This window comes from Dromiciops gliroides, chromosome 2 (genome assembly GCF_019393635.1).
Source record: "Dromiciops gliroides isolate mDroGli1 chromosome 2, mDroGli1.pri, whole genome shotgun sequence".
Lineage (NCBI taxonomy): Eukaryota > Metazoa > Chordata > Mammalia > Microbiotheria > Microbiotheriidae > Dromiciops > Dromiciops gliroides.
This window is the reverse complement of record NC_057862.1, coordinates 123330931-123345622: the sequence shown is the minus strand read 5'-3', so window position 1 is coordinate 123345622 and position 14692 is coordinate 123330931.

The following is a 14692-nucleotide window of genomic DNA, read 5'->3' as shown; positions in this document are numbered from 1 at the left end:
AGATATCCCAAGGACTTGCCAGGTTTCTCAGGAGTCTGCCAGCCCCTACCTCTAGGGAAGGAAGACAAGCAGAGACCCACAGTAAAGAACACAGGGCTCCAGTTTTTCCTGTGGTGTATCTCTCTTTTTATATGAGGGGCTGAGGGAATTAACAATTAAAGAATTTCAACAATCTTATTTATATTCCCTATGGAAGAAATTCTTGATTTTTTTTTTTAGTGAGGCAATTAGGGTTAAGTGACTTGCCCAGGGTCACACAGCTAGTAAGTGTTAAGTGTCTGAGGCCGGATTTGAACTCAGGTACTCCTGACTCCAGGGCCAGTGCTCTATCCACTGCACCACCTAGCTGCCCCAATTCTTAATTTTTTGCTAAGTACTATTTTCAAAACCTCCATCATGTGGTGTTTCTGGAATCCTTGCTGATATGATATTTTGGATCTGCTGATAGAATTAAAGAACCTGTCATATGTAACACTTTAAAATACTCACAAGCGTCCTATCTATTTCAGAATTTTTTTCTTGGTGTTCTAAATTATCTGCAAACCTTCTCCCATTTCATAAGTATACCTCTAGTGGTATTCCAATATCCTTCCACATGTGATGTTCCAGGTTCTAGAATCGCTAACTGTATCAAATTAGGAAGATATCCAGAATCCCTCTCTGCATATTTAGAACATGATGAAATACCACTCACACTAGGGTCTTAAAATGTGATGGTGGAAAGGATCTAGAATCTTAGCTGTGTGAGCCTTTCTTTAAAAATACACAGAAGGGGCAGCTAGGTGGCATAATGGATAAAGCACCAGCCTTGGATTCAGGAGAACCTGAGTTCAAATCTACCTCAGACACTTCACACTTACTAGCTGTGTGACCCTGGGTAAGTCACTTAACCCTTGTTTCTGCCCCCCCCAAAAAAAATACACAGAGACTGACTTTCTGTATGACTCTTCTGTCAGAGGCTACCTCCTCACATGAATGGAGGAATGTTGTGCTCTAGAGAAGATAGTGTCAAACTCAATTAGAAAGGGACCACTAAACCATATATAAGGATCCTAGTTGACCACATATTGACTTAGAAAACCACATATTAACATTATCTATATTCTATTGTATTTTTATTTATTTTGTTAAATGTTTTCCAATTATGTTTTCATCTGTTTCCTGCCCACACTTGAGAGTGTTGCAGGACACTTTAGCCTGCCAATGCATATTTGGCACCTCTGGTCTAGAATGTTCCTTCCAAGATAACTCTAGGCTTGTTTCCTAAAATCACATAGGTTAACACTGAGATTAGAGTCGAGATGTCACACCAGCTTGGGGCAAGTCTGTTGCTTCTAAGAAATATACTACAAAGCCAAGCAGCTGACATGAAGCAGGTGGTTGCGCTAGTTAGAGTTGCAAGCATCCAACAGGATCTATCCCCCAACGTAAGAGAACTTAGAGATGATACATATGACCACATAAGTTGATTAAACATCTATACAAATAAGCCTTTTAAAGATAACAATCCCAATTAATTAATTGATTGATTGATTATACTCTATAAGAGGTGGATACACATATAGAGTAAAATTGTAAATCATGGCCTTAATCTGATTTGTTATCAATTGCCACTTGGTTACCTTGGCTTTTTGATTTCAGAAGAAACTTTTACTTGGCTCTACTACAGAATTTTCAGGCTTAAAAAATTGCCATGGATCTCTGCCCATCCAAGTCACTTGCATCTTTGATTTCAGAAGGCTTTATGCCACTTTTATCTGTTTGCTTGTTCTACTGGCAAACACCTTAGGTCACTGAGTTAAGTCTGAAACATCAGCCACCTCCCATAGTTCAGTGTGTCATTTTTCACAGCTCAGTATGGCTGCTGGCTCCGAGATCTCTTACTCTCCCTCCAGTGGCTCCTGACACAAGGAAAGAATAATACAAAACCCTCTCAGCCAAATAATGGCAGCATCACATTGAGAGCAGAAGGTATCATGCCCATGCCACCCACCCACCAGTCAGGACACAGTTTAACTGCCACATCAACGAGGCCAGACTCATTCACTGTTCTAGCCCCCTACCCTTCTTTTATAAAGGATGACTTCTTGCTGTTGGCCCTCAGTGTTACATAATCCTTGACTTCAAAGTTGTTGTTGTTTTTTCTCTTCTGCTTATCCCATAACTTTCTTTCTCCTTATGTGCTTTTAAGAGATTCAGGGGGCCAGCTAGGTGGCACAGTGGATAAAGCACCAGCCCTGGATTCAGGAGGACCTGAGTTCAAATCCAGCCTCAGACATTTGACACTTACCAGCTGTGTGACCCTAGGCAAATCACTTAACCCTCATTGCCCTGCAAAAAAAAAAACAAAAGAGAGAGATTCAGAACATACTTAGAACATTTATACAAAAGTTTCTGTGGTGACAAGGAAGATCAAAATACATTCTCAGAAGAAGATAACAAAGTCAAAGCTCCTACATCCAAAGCTTCCAAGAAAAATATGAATTGGTCTTAGGCCATAGAAGCACTCAAAAAGGACTTTGAAAATAAAGTAAGAGAGCTAGAGGGAAAAGGGTAAGAGAAATTAGAGTGATGCAAGAAAAACATGGGGGAAAAAGTCAACAGCTTGGTAAAGGAGACACAAAAAAATACTGAAGAAAATAACACCTTAAAAAACAGACTAGGCGGGGCAGCTAGGTGGCACGGGGCAGCTAGGTGGCACAGTGGATATAGCACCAGACCTGGAGTCAAAAGGACCTGAGTTCAAATCCAGCCTCAGACATTTAACACTTACTAGCTGTGTGACCCTAGGCAAGTCACTTAACCCCAATTGCCTCACTAAAAAAACAAACAAACAAACAAACAAAAACCAAAACAACAACAACAAAAAAACCCAGACTAGGCCAAATAGTTGAAAGAAAAAAAAAAGGTACAAAGAGCCAATGAGGAAAGGAATGCCCTGAAAAGTCAAATTGGCCAAATGGAAAATGGAGGTACAAAAGCTCTCTGAAGAAAACAACTCCTTAAAAATTAGGATTAAGCAAATGGAAGCTAATGACTTTATGAGAAGTCAAGAAACAATAAAGCGAAACAAAAAGAATTTAAAAAATAGAAGGCAATGTGAAATATCTCATTGGAAAAACAACTGATTTGGAAAATAGATCCAGGAGAGATCATTTGAAAATTATCAGACTACCTGAAAGCCATGATAAAAAACAAAAAGAGCCTAGACATCATCTTCCAAGAAATTGTCAGGGAAAATTGCCCTGATATTCTAGAGCCAGAAGGTAAAATAGAAATTGAAAGAATCCACCAATCACCTCCTGAAAGAAATTCCAAAATGAAAACTCCAAGGAATATTATAGACAAATTCCAGAGTTCCCAGGTCAAGGAGAAAATATTGCAAGCAGCCAGAAAGAAACAATTCAAGTATTGTGGAGCCACAGTCAGGATAACAAAATATTTAGCAATTTCTACATTAAAGGATCAGAGGGCTTGGAATATATTCCAGAGGGCAAAGGAACTGGGATTACAACCAAGAATCACCTACCCAGCAAAGCTGATTATAATCCTTCAGGAGGAAAAATGGGAATTCAGTGAAAGAGAGGACTTTCACACATTCTTGATGAAAAGACCTGAGCTGAATAGAAAATTTGACTTTCAAATACAAGATTCTAGAGAAGCATAAAAAGGTAAACAGGAAAAAGAAATCATAAGGGATATTAAAAGGTTAAACTGTTTATATTCCTACATGGGAAGATGATACTTGTAACTCATAAGAACTTTCTCATTTATTAGGGCAGCTTGATGGAGTATATTTAGATAGAGGGCACAGGGGTGAGCTGAATATGAAGGGATGATATCTTTTTTAAAAAATAAAATTAAGGGGTGAAAAAGGAATGCATTGAAAGAAAGGGAAAGGAAGAGGTGAAATGGGGTAAAGTATCTCACATAAAAGAAGCAAGAAAAAACTTATAGACTGGAGGGGAAGATCAGGAGGTGCTGGGGAGTGAGCAAACCTTACTCTCATCAGAACTGGCTCAAAGAGGTAATAACATACACACTCAATTGGGTATAGTAATCTATCTTAACCTGCAGGAAAGTAGAAGGGGGAGGAGATAAGAGGGGGAGTGTGATAGAAGGGAGGGCAGATTGGGGGAGGGGGCAGTCATAAGCAAAACACTTTTGAGGAGGGATAGGGTGAAGGGAGTTAGAGAATAGAATAAATGCCATGGGGAGGCAATAGGATGGAGGGAAATACAGTTAGCAATAGTAACTGTGAAAAAATGTTGAAGCAAGTTTGTCTGACAAAGGCCTCATTTCTCAAACATAGAGAACTGAGTCAAATTTATTAAAATAAGAGCCATTCCCCAGTTGATAAATGATCAAAAGATATGAAGAATTTTCTGATGAAATAGTCAAAGCAATGTATAACCATACAAAAAAAAGTGCTATCACTAATGATTAGAAAGATTCAAATCAAAACAATTCTGGGGTACTACCTCATACCTATTGGATTGGATAATACAACAGCAGATGAAAATGACAAATGTTGTAGGGGATATGGGGAAAATGAGACATTAATGCACTGTTGGTGGAGTTGTAAACAGATTCAAAAATTCTGTAGAGCAATTTGGAACTAAGACCAAAGGGCTATAAAACCATGCATACTCTTTGACCTAGTAATACCACTACTAGGTCAGTATCCAAAAAGAGATAAAAACAAAAGGTTAAAGGACCTATATGTACAAAAAATATTTATGGCAGCCCTTTTCTGGTGCAAAGAATTTGAAATTGAAGAGATGCCCATCAATTGGGGAATGGCTGAACAAATTGTGGGATAAGATTATGATGAAACACTATTGTGCTATAAGAAATGATGAGCAGGATGCTCTCAGAAAAACCTGGACTTATATGAGATGATGCAAAGTGAAATGTACTGTACACAAAGTAACAGCAATATTATAAGATGATCAGCTGTGAATGATTTAGCTATTCTCAGCAACATAATGATCCAAGACAATTCTGAAGGACTTTTGAAAAATTGAGATCCATCTCCAGAGAAAGAATTGGTGTCTGAATACAGATTGAAGCATAATTTTTTAGTTTCTTTTTCTTGTTTTTTTTCTACATTCTTTCACAACCTAACTAAAATGAAAATGTTTTGGATGAAGACATTTATAACTTATATTGAAATTCTTGAGTTCTTAAGGGGGGTGGAGTTGGGGAGGCAGTGAAGAAGAGAATTTGGAACACAAAGTTTTAAAATGGACATTAAAATTGTTTTTACATGTAATTGGGTAAAAAATAAAATTCTAAATACATGGGGAAAATGGAAGTTTGGGGAGAATCTATTGATTAGAGGCAGAGGCCCAAAAAGGGAAGAATATTTTCACTTGTAAGCATTACAGGGACTCTATAATAAACTTCCAGATTGAGGAGGCTTCTATGTTTGTTATTGTTTTGTGATGTCTGACTCTTTGTGACACCATTTGGGGTTTTCTTGGCAAAGATACTGGAGTGGTTTGCCATTTCCCTCTCCAGCTCATTTTACAAATGAGGAAACTGAGGCAGAGTTAAGTGACTTGCCTAGGCTCACATAGCTAGTAAGTGTCTGAACCTAGATTTGAACTCAGGAAGCTAAGCCTTCCTGACTCCAGAACTAGCACTCTATTCACTGTACCATCTTGTTGCCTTTCTGTGGTATAGTGGATAAAGTCTAAGTAATGGAATTTGGAAAGGAATGAAGGGATAACCTGCCTGGGTATTATCCTTAAAATGGAGGAACTCTGGGAGAAATGAACTAATTATAGCAAGGGGCCCAAGGAGTCCTCTCAGTATGAAATATACAGGAATAGAGTGAAGTTCCATGGAGAGGAGGCTTCTATGGCATTGTAGAGAAAGTCTGGAGAATGAGGAATGGAGCCCAAACTCACAAAGTCATCATAGCTGTTTAATTTCAAAGGTATATTGAGTTTTTTAATCATGGCTTCTACAAATTCTCCACCAAAGTTGTGATTTCAGGCATCCAGTAATCCAACTAATGTTGTATAAACTTGATTTCAAAGGAAACAATTTCTGTATGACACACAAGGTGGTCTAGGAGAAATACCAATGGACTGAGGATCAGGAGACCTAGGATCTATCACTGGCATTGCTATTAGCCAGCTGTGTGACCTTAGACAAGTCTCTTCAGTTCTCTGAGCCTCAGTTTCCTCATTTGTAAAATGAGAGTATTGGACCAGATAATCTCTAGGGTACCTTCTAGCTTTCATGGTTTTTTATTCTATATTTCTACTTAAGCCAAACAGCAGGGGCAAATGGTCTACTATGATTTAGCTCTAAGTTAGATCATTCCTAATGCAGAAAGAACATCCTCAGCAAATCAGAGTAGTTTCAAAGATGACACAGAAATTAGCATGGGTCCATTTTGACCCTAAAGATCCTGGACTAAACTGGACCTCACCCAACCAACATTTATTACATATACAGCACAGTGGATACAGCACTGGGAAGTGCTCATCTTCCTGAGTTCAAATCTGGCCTCAGAAACTTACTAACTGTGTGACCCTGGGCAAGTCACTTAACCCTAATTGCCTCAGTTTCCTCATCGGTAAAATGAGCTGCAGAAAGAAATGGCAAACCCCTCCAGTATCTTTGCCAACAAAACCTCAAAATGGGATTATGGAGAATCAGGCATGCCTGGAAAACAACATGCAAAGCACTGTGGGAATATAAAGACAAAATAAAAAACCATCCCTGCTCTCAAAAAGCTAGCATTTTACTTGGGAGAAGGGCTAACATATAAATAGCTAAATAAATATTCTATATATTCTGTATATATCTTGTATGTACATAGTTATTGTATTTTGATTTCCTCAACAGAATGTGAGACCCCAAGGGCGAGGACTATGTTTTTGCCTTTCTTTGCAACTCCAGTGCTTAGCCCAGTGCCTGGCATATCATGAGCCCTTAATAAATGCTTGTTAACTGACTGACTTATTCTATATCTTGGGATTTGCTCACCCTATGACAGATCATAGGAGCATAGATTCAGAACCAGGAGAGATCTTGGAGATTGGTCATATAGTCCAATTGATTTATTTTAGAAATGAAGAAATTTGGGTTAAGAAGACTTAAATGGTCAGAAGCTCTAGGGCTTAACTACCAAGACTTTTGATATGAATAGGTAAAGCAACTTTGGGCAGGGAATTCATCTTAGCAGGGATTTTTCTGTCGTGGACCCATTTGGCAGTCTGATGAAGCCTATAGACCCTTTTGCAAAATAATGTTTTTTAAATGCACAAAATATACAAAGGGAAACCAGTCATACTGAAATACAATTATCTATAAATATGTACATATATATGCATATATACATGTATATTTATTTTTTTAATTCATGGATGCTGTGAAATATTCATTGGAAAAATTCATGGAAGTCTTGGGCATCCATGGACACCAGATTAAGAACCCCTGACCTTAGTACATTCATCACATGCCAAGGTTATTAAAAAAACAAAAAGCAAAAAGCAAATGTACTTGGAGTTTAGAAAATAGAGAGTAAATAGGTACAGAAAGAACAAGGTCTGAGTACACTGTGTACTCTGAGGTCACATTAGCCCCCAAAGCCATATTATATTGTTTCTATTCTTCTAGGTTTTATGCCTTCCTTTCCAGAAGAAAGAGTACACATGAACCACTTGATACTTGAGGAAATTTCTGAGTTGTTTTTTAGTTTCTCAATTTCTTTTAGCAAGAGTGACATTTACAACGATTACAGTCTAGCTACTAGCAGGAGGGAGATTCCATCGCCTTAGAGATGGCCCTGTCATCTCTGGTTGTCATGGCAATAGAGATTAGCAAGAACTAAGGACCCCTGAGTCGAAGCAGCAGGGAGGCAGAGCCAGAGAGGCCTGGCGTGCTACTTGACCAAATGGTAGGCAAGGTTGCTGGGTACACCTAATCCTGCTGTCACTGTGCCCTCTACCTGGGCACACTGCCTGCACCCATCCTCTGAAAACAACAGCTGGGATCAGGCCGGGCCAGAGTGCTCCATCTGTTATTACTGGCCCATGCTCCCTAGGGATGAGGCAGGTGTCTCTGAGATGGTCCTTATCCTTTAGTTCATCTTACCCTGTCTCCTAGGGAACGTGGATCTGTAGCTTAAATGAAAATTTTCCATCCCAACAGCAAGATTTTTTGACTACCACTTGCTGGGTCCTAGATGAAGTATCTAGACTCACTTATCACTTCTTGTCTCCCTTGATACACCTGTTCATAAAGGCCACTAAGTCAAGCACATCTCAAGCAATCAACATCTACCACCATAATATATTGCAATATGACAAAGACCATATTTACAGTTGACTATGCATGGTTTGATCCTACACGAGACACTTCTGATGGTGACTCAGCTGAAACCAGGGTAATTTTAGGATAGTGCATATCTTAAAATGGATTTACTCCCCTAAATTGACTGGGGATTTTTTCTTTCAGGGAAGGTCATTATACAAATTATTCAGGATAGAGCTTCCAGAAATTGAAGGTGACTGAGATTAGGAGGTATGAGATTAGGAGACTGAGGTATAGGTAAGTGTCAGTTGTCAGTGACCTCCCCATCCATGAAAAGGTTGTCAACTAGCTCATTTGGTATGAAGAAAGGGTCTCATTTCATGCAGGAATAATGTAGTACCACATACCAGTACACCCTCCATTCCTCAGTCTACCTTCCCGGAAAAGCTGGTATAGTGAGAAGTTTGGGGAAATGAGTGTTCTCCAAGTAGCTCAACAATTTTGAAGCATGGACTTTTTCTAGGATGTTTTCTTTTTTTTCCTGCACTGAGTTTCCTCTGCTTATGCGATCCTAGAAGCTTAAAAGTGACATCTTCCCCTTTCCTATTTCTTTAGTTCTCTCTAGCAAAGATTTAGATGGATAATCTCTTGGGTACCTCCCTCTGCTTTCTTGGGAGAGACCTATTTAAAGGGCAAATAAAAAAACAATGAAGAAGGGATAGCACTTCAGATTTTCAAACTTCAGAGAAGTACTAAAAAGGGGGAGGATAGGGGCAGCTAGGTAGTGCAGTGGATAGAGCACTGGCTCTGGAGTCAGGAGGACCTGAGTTCAAATCCAGCCTCAGACACTTAACACTTACTAGCTGTGTGACCCTGGGCAAGTCACTTAACCCCAATTGCCTCACCAAAAAAAAGGAGGGGGAGGGTAGTAATGTTAAGGATGATAGAACTCAGAGCTAAAATAGACAAATAGTAAGAACAACCAACTTGAGATTGGTCCTTTTAGAGTCTAAAATGCAGATTTCAGATCTTTAAAACCTCTAACCGGCTTTGAGTAGATAATCCTGTGTATGCAGTCCAGGAATGGCTTCTGAATGAAACTTTTTAACATGGACACAAAGACAACTAGTGGATCAGAACTCCAAATATTATAAATGATCTCTAATGACCAGACATGGCCATTTCTGGGAAAATAACCTGGTGCCTCCACCGATGTGCAGAAAACCCAATGTTTCACATATTAGCATCTTCTGTAGGCAAAAAAACAATATTAGCAAGGAGACGCTGGTTATGGCCAATTTAAGCAACTGCAACAAGGAAAGCCAATTTCAGAATTTCAGGTGGCTGGAGTGAAGTTCAGACATTCCTTTGCTTGTTGTTCCTTCGTTCCTAAAGTCTTTGGAAAGTGTCTTTGGGAAGAAGAGGGTGGTTACAAGTCAACAGAGGTGGCATGGCATATTTGAGTCAGAAAACCTAGGTGTAAATTCTGAGCCTCTTCATCACTTTGGGTAACCTTGGGCACATCACTTGTTTGGGCCTTAGCTTCCTGTTGGACTAGATGACCTCTAAGGCTTTCCTTCCAACTCTACAAATGCTATGATCTAATGCAACACCTTCATTTCACAAAGCACAGAGAAGCGATCAATTTGCCCCCAAAGGGTTTGACATTAATCTCCTGAAAAAGATTTTCCAGATGTACATTTTGCTAAGGTTTAAGCACCAGGATAATTAGGGGGAGCCAAGCAGGGGAGATGTTGCCTTCATTCTGTTCAGATGTTTTCTCTCTGCTCCTAAAACAAGGAGTTGAGAGGAAGTACCTTTCAATTCCTTCCTCCTCTCAGATTCTTTTTTCTATTGGTTTCAAGTTTAGATGACCTGAAATAAGTATACTAACTGGCAGGCCCAGAAAGTGTCTTCAGGCTGAGACAAGCCAACAGCAGCCAAAACAGTTGGAGCTCGGGAAGGTGCAGAATTTTTTTGTTTCCCTATTTTCACCCCATCGATAGGAAGCAACTGGGAGTGAAACCCAAACGGAGCACGGCCATCTCCTCTAGTGCCTCTCTAGAAAAGAAAATCTATTCTTTCTCACCCAAGGATAAATTTGTTTTAAAAAAAAACCTTAGTTTAACCCCTCAAACACTTGTCTGCACCAACTACCATCAGGCATCAGGGAGAGGTGAGCCAGATAGCCCAAGAAACCCGGTTGTTCTCTCTATAGTCACTAGAATAGAAAATCAAATCCCCTTACTACCCATCTCACAGACTCATAGGGCAACTAGAAGCAGCTTTGATCATTAGGTTGCTGGTGCTACAAGCGGGAAGGAACCTTAGAGGTCATTCCACCCTCTCTTTTTGCTGAGAAGGAACTTAAGGCTCAGAGGTGACTTACCCAGTACAAGTAACAATAAGGAGTAAGTAACAAACAACTAGGATTCATGCCTCAATTGATTCATACACCCTATTAGTTTTCAGGGCCATTAGGAACAGAGGAACAGCCGAGTAAGTGATTGCCTTAACTTTACTCCAATATACCTGAAAATGGCTTGCCTTGTTCTCGCTGCCTCACTTAGGAATATCAAAAGGGCCTTCTTGCTAGTTCAGGCTGATGATTATTGTTGTTGGTCTTTTGTTCTCAAAGAGGACCATGACATCAGGATGCAATATCATGACTTGCAGTTAACTGGATTTAAGTAAGGCTCCTCCAGAGCCATAAATCAGGATGACTGGAGATGGCTCTGGATGTTTAAGGCAATTGGGGTTAAGTGACTTGCCCAGAGTCACACAGCTAGTAAGTGTCTGAGGGGAGATTTGAACTCAGGTCCTCTCGACTCCAGAGCCAGTGCGCTATCCACTTCACCACCTAGCTGCCCCATCTGATGATCATAGAAGATATCGGAATACAAGATATTAAGATTCTTGTCCATCTATGGAGTCACTGGTCTAATTACCCAGAGTTGCCCATTTCCCCAGATATTAGGGAGCATTTTCAAAAACCTACATATAGTCCCCACTAATTATCCTTGTATTCATGATAACAGGTTGATTCAGAAGACATCACTGGGTGTGAAGGAAAGGTTACATACTCTTAATCAGTCACTCAGTGGCTTTGAAAATCAGGAATTTTTAGACTTTAAAATAGGTGTTCTTAACCTTTTTGTGTGTCTTGGACCCCTTTGGAAGTCCTGTGAAATAATTCTATAGACTCCTTATCAGAATAATTCTTTTAAATATATGAAATAAAATACATAAGATTACTAAGGAAGCCAATTATGTTGAAATAGTTATCTATTAAAAAAAAAGTTTACAGACCCCAAGTTAAGATCCCCCTACTAAAGAGGTTCTCTAAAACTTGTTGCTCTGATTATATTTGTGTACTTTACATGGTGACATTCTCCTTATCTTTTAGTCTAAGACCTTCAGGGTGACCTGACCAAAACTCAACTTGCTGTTGATTTAAGTATCTCTCTCTCTCTGTCTCTGTCTGTCTCTGTCTGTCTCTGTCTCTCTGTCTCTCTCTGTCTCTCTCTCTCCCCCTGTCTCTCTCTCTCCCCCAACCTCAAAATGAAGCCTGACTTACAGCTGCCTTCCACATCACATTGACAAACAGGCTGGGAAGCCTTCTCATGGAAAGATGGGGCCTTTCAAGGGAGCAAATGCAGCATGTTGCTAAGGAGCAGCAAGCAACAGCTGGTTGAGAAATAAATCCATGTCCTTGGAAGAGCTTGTTCCCAGTCAATAATTAAATGTTACTGCAGCATCCTTTCCATCAAGGAGATACAGAAATATACTATAATGAGGGAGAAAGAAACCTGGTTCAAAGTAAAAGTGGCAAATAAAAGCCCTCCAAACCTACTCCAGGCTCACTAAACAAGCAAAAAAGCCCAGGGAAGAGGAATACAATTTAACTTGCTTAAGGGACTTGGCAGTAATTCTATAAGCTCTCTGGAATGTCGTATTGTAGGGGGCAGGGAGGAAAGGAAGGGGGGGGGGCAGGACTACAGGTAGCCTGATCCAACCAGCCCCTGAAATGAACTTGCAAAACTTCCATGGTCCACTTTAGCAAGTAACTAGACCTAGAGGAATCTGGTGCTTCAACAAGAATAAAGACCAATTTCTGACGGTCTTTCGCTTTCTAATCTCAAAATGTTTGAGACATGGAATAGCAATGCAGCATATCATCTCAACATTCCATTTCCCATCTTTTACTGTATGACCCCTAGAAAACTTTGCATATACCATAAGAAAAATTGAGCTGAGAATACTTCCATTGAGAAGTGAAATCTTAGTTGACTTTTTTCTCTTGTTCCTTTAATAACACCATTAAAAAATAAAAATAACCCACTCTTCATTCTTTAAATAAGTGTTCAAAAGTTCAAATGTGCCAGCAAAGCTGAGAGAAAATCTCTCCTTTTGAGAACCCTGGCCTCTTCAGAAATGAGTGTGAAAGAGAACAGAATTAGCTTGACACCAGGGAACTTCTAGTCCTAAGAAACAGGAGGGAAATGACATTCTGGAACACCTCTCCCACATGCAGCCTTCAGAGCTCAGAACCTGACAGCAGCCCAGAAGAGCTAACTTGCACCCACCAGTAAGCAGTGTCTGCAGAGAGCTTCTCCCTGAAGGAGAGGAGACTTCAGCATCAAAAAGTTAATGAAATATTATGTGGTTAAGCTGTGAGCTTACAAAAAAGCAGTGAAGTACTGGATGTTTTTTCTCGTTTCTTTTTCTTTTTTTGCCTCAGATTTATCTATGACTTTGTCTGTTTGTTTTGGGGTTTTTTGTTTTTTTTTTTGCAGGGCAATGAAGGTTAAGTCACTTGCCCAGGGTCACACAGTTAGTAAGTGTCAAGTGTCTGAGGCCAAATTTGAACTCAGGTCCTCCTGAATCCAGACCTGGTGCTTTATCCACTTCACCATCTAGCTGCCCCTTGTTTTTTTAATTTCCTAAACCCACACTTCCAAGATTGGATAACACAACTTTATCAACAATGAGAAGGTGAACAGAGAGGGTGGAAATTTCTCTTTCTCACTTTGAAAGAGAAGATACCTGTCAAGAAAAAAAAATTCCCTGGATTTTTTTTTTTTACACAAGTCTTTTTTGGTTTGTTTTTGTTTTTGTTTTTGTTTGTTTGTTTGTTTGTTGTTGTTTTTTTGCGGGGCAATGGGGGTTAAGTGACTTGCCCAGGGTCACACAGCTAGTAAATGTTAAGTGTCTGAGGCCAGATTTGAACTCAGGTACTCCTGAATCCAGGGCTGGTGCTCTATCCACTGTGCCACTTAGCTGTCCCCTTGTTTTTGTTTTTTTTACAGAAGTAAAAAGAGTATGCTGGAATGTTATGCCCCAGAATAAGGGGAGATGTACCCAAAGATTTTCAGGACTAGGAGAGGTCATGGAGATCACTTAGTTCAACACCCTGTTTTAATAGATGAGGAAACTGAAGTTCAGAGAATAAGTGACTTGACCTCACTGCAAGGTAGTGACAGAAGGGTCTGGAACCTGGGTCTTCTGAGTAACAGTCCAGTTCTCGCTAGCTTTAGATACAAACTGGGTTTTTTTTTTAGGCAGAACTATTATAAATCCATATTAGTTTCTGGTGGTTTGGGAACACCTCAACAATTCAGATCATAGCATGTTACAGTAGAAAGCATGTTAGATTTGGAATCCAAAGACCTGGGTTTGAACTCCAGTTCTGCTGTTCATTAGCCATGTGTGGCAAGCCACTTGATTTCTCTTGAGCCTCAGTTTCCTCATCTATTTAATTATGGAGTCAGACCAGTAACTTTTAAGGTTACTTCTAGTTCTAAATCTACGATCCTAAGAATTCAGAAGACCAAAGCTTTGTTTATATGGGACAGCCCATGGTATTTTCCCTAAGCTGATGTAGCCTTAGCAAAAATATGGGCTAGAACTCGTTTAGGAATAGGCCAAGCAAGTTAAAGCTTTACATGTATTCACGTATGTGCATATGTATGTCCATATATGTATACATGAACATGCAGATGCCTGCACTCACAAACGTGTACAAACACACATGTATATGTCTATATATATATATGTATGCATATATATAGTATATATACCATATACATACACAGGTTTCTTTGACCAGGAATGAGGAACCTCTGAAATGGAAGCTATGTTTCTGTGGTTGCATCAGACTTAGCAAAACTTTCTTAAATTGGAGGGTAAAATTGAGTGCTCATAAAACTAAGTTTCTAGGAAACCCAAAGGAAGATGCTTTTTAAACAGGTGCTCATCTGTGGCTACAAGTGATCTATCCAAACCTTCCATGACTTAGGTCATTCTAAGCTTTTAGGCCTTAATTATGTATCCTGATACCTAAGTGATTGTACTAAATGCATCCCACGACTGATAGAGCTTTTGTTCTAGTAGCATTCTATGATTAATATATATATAT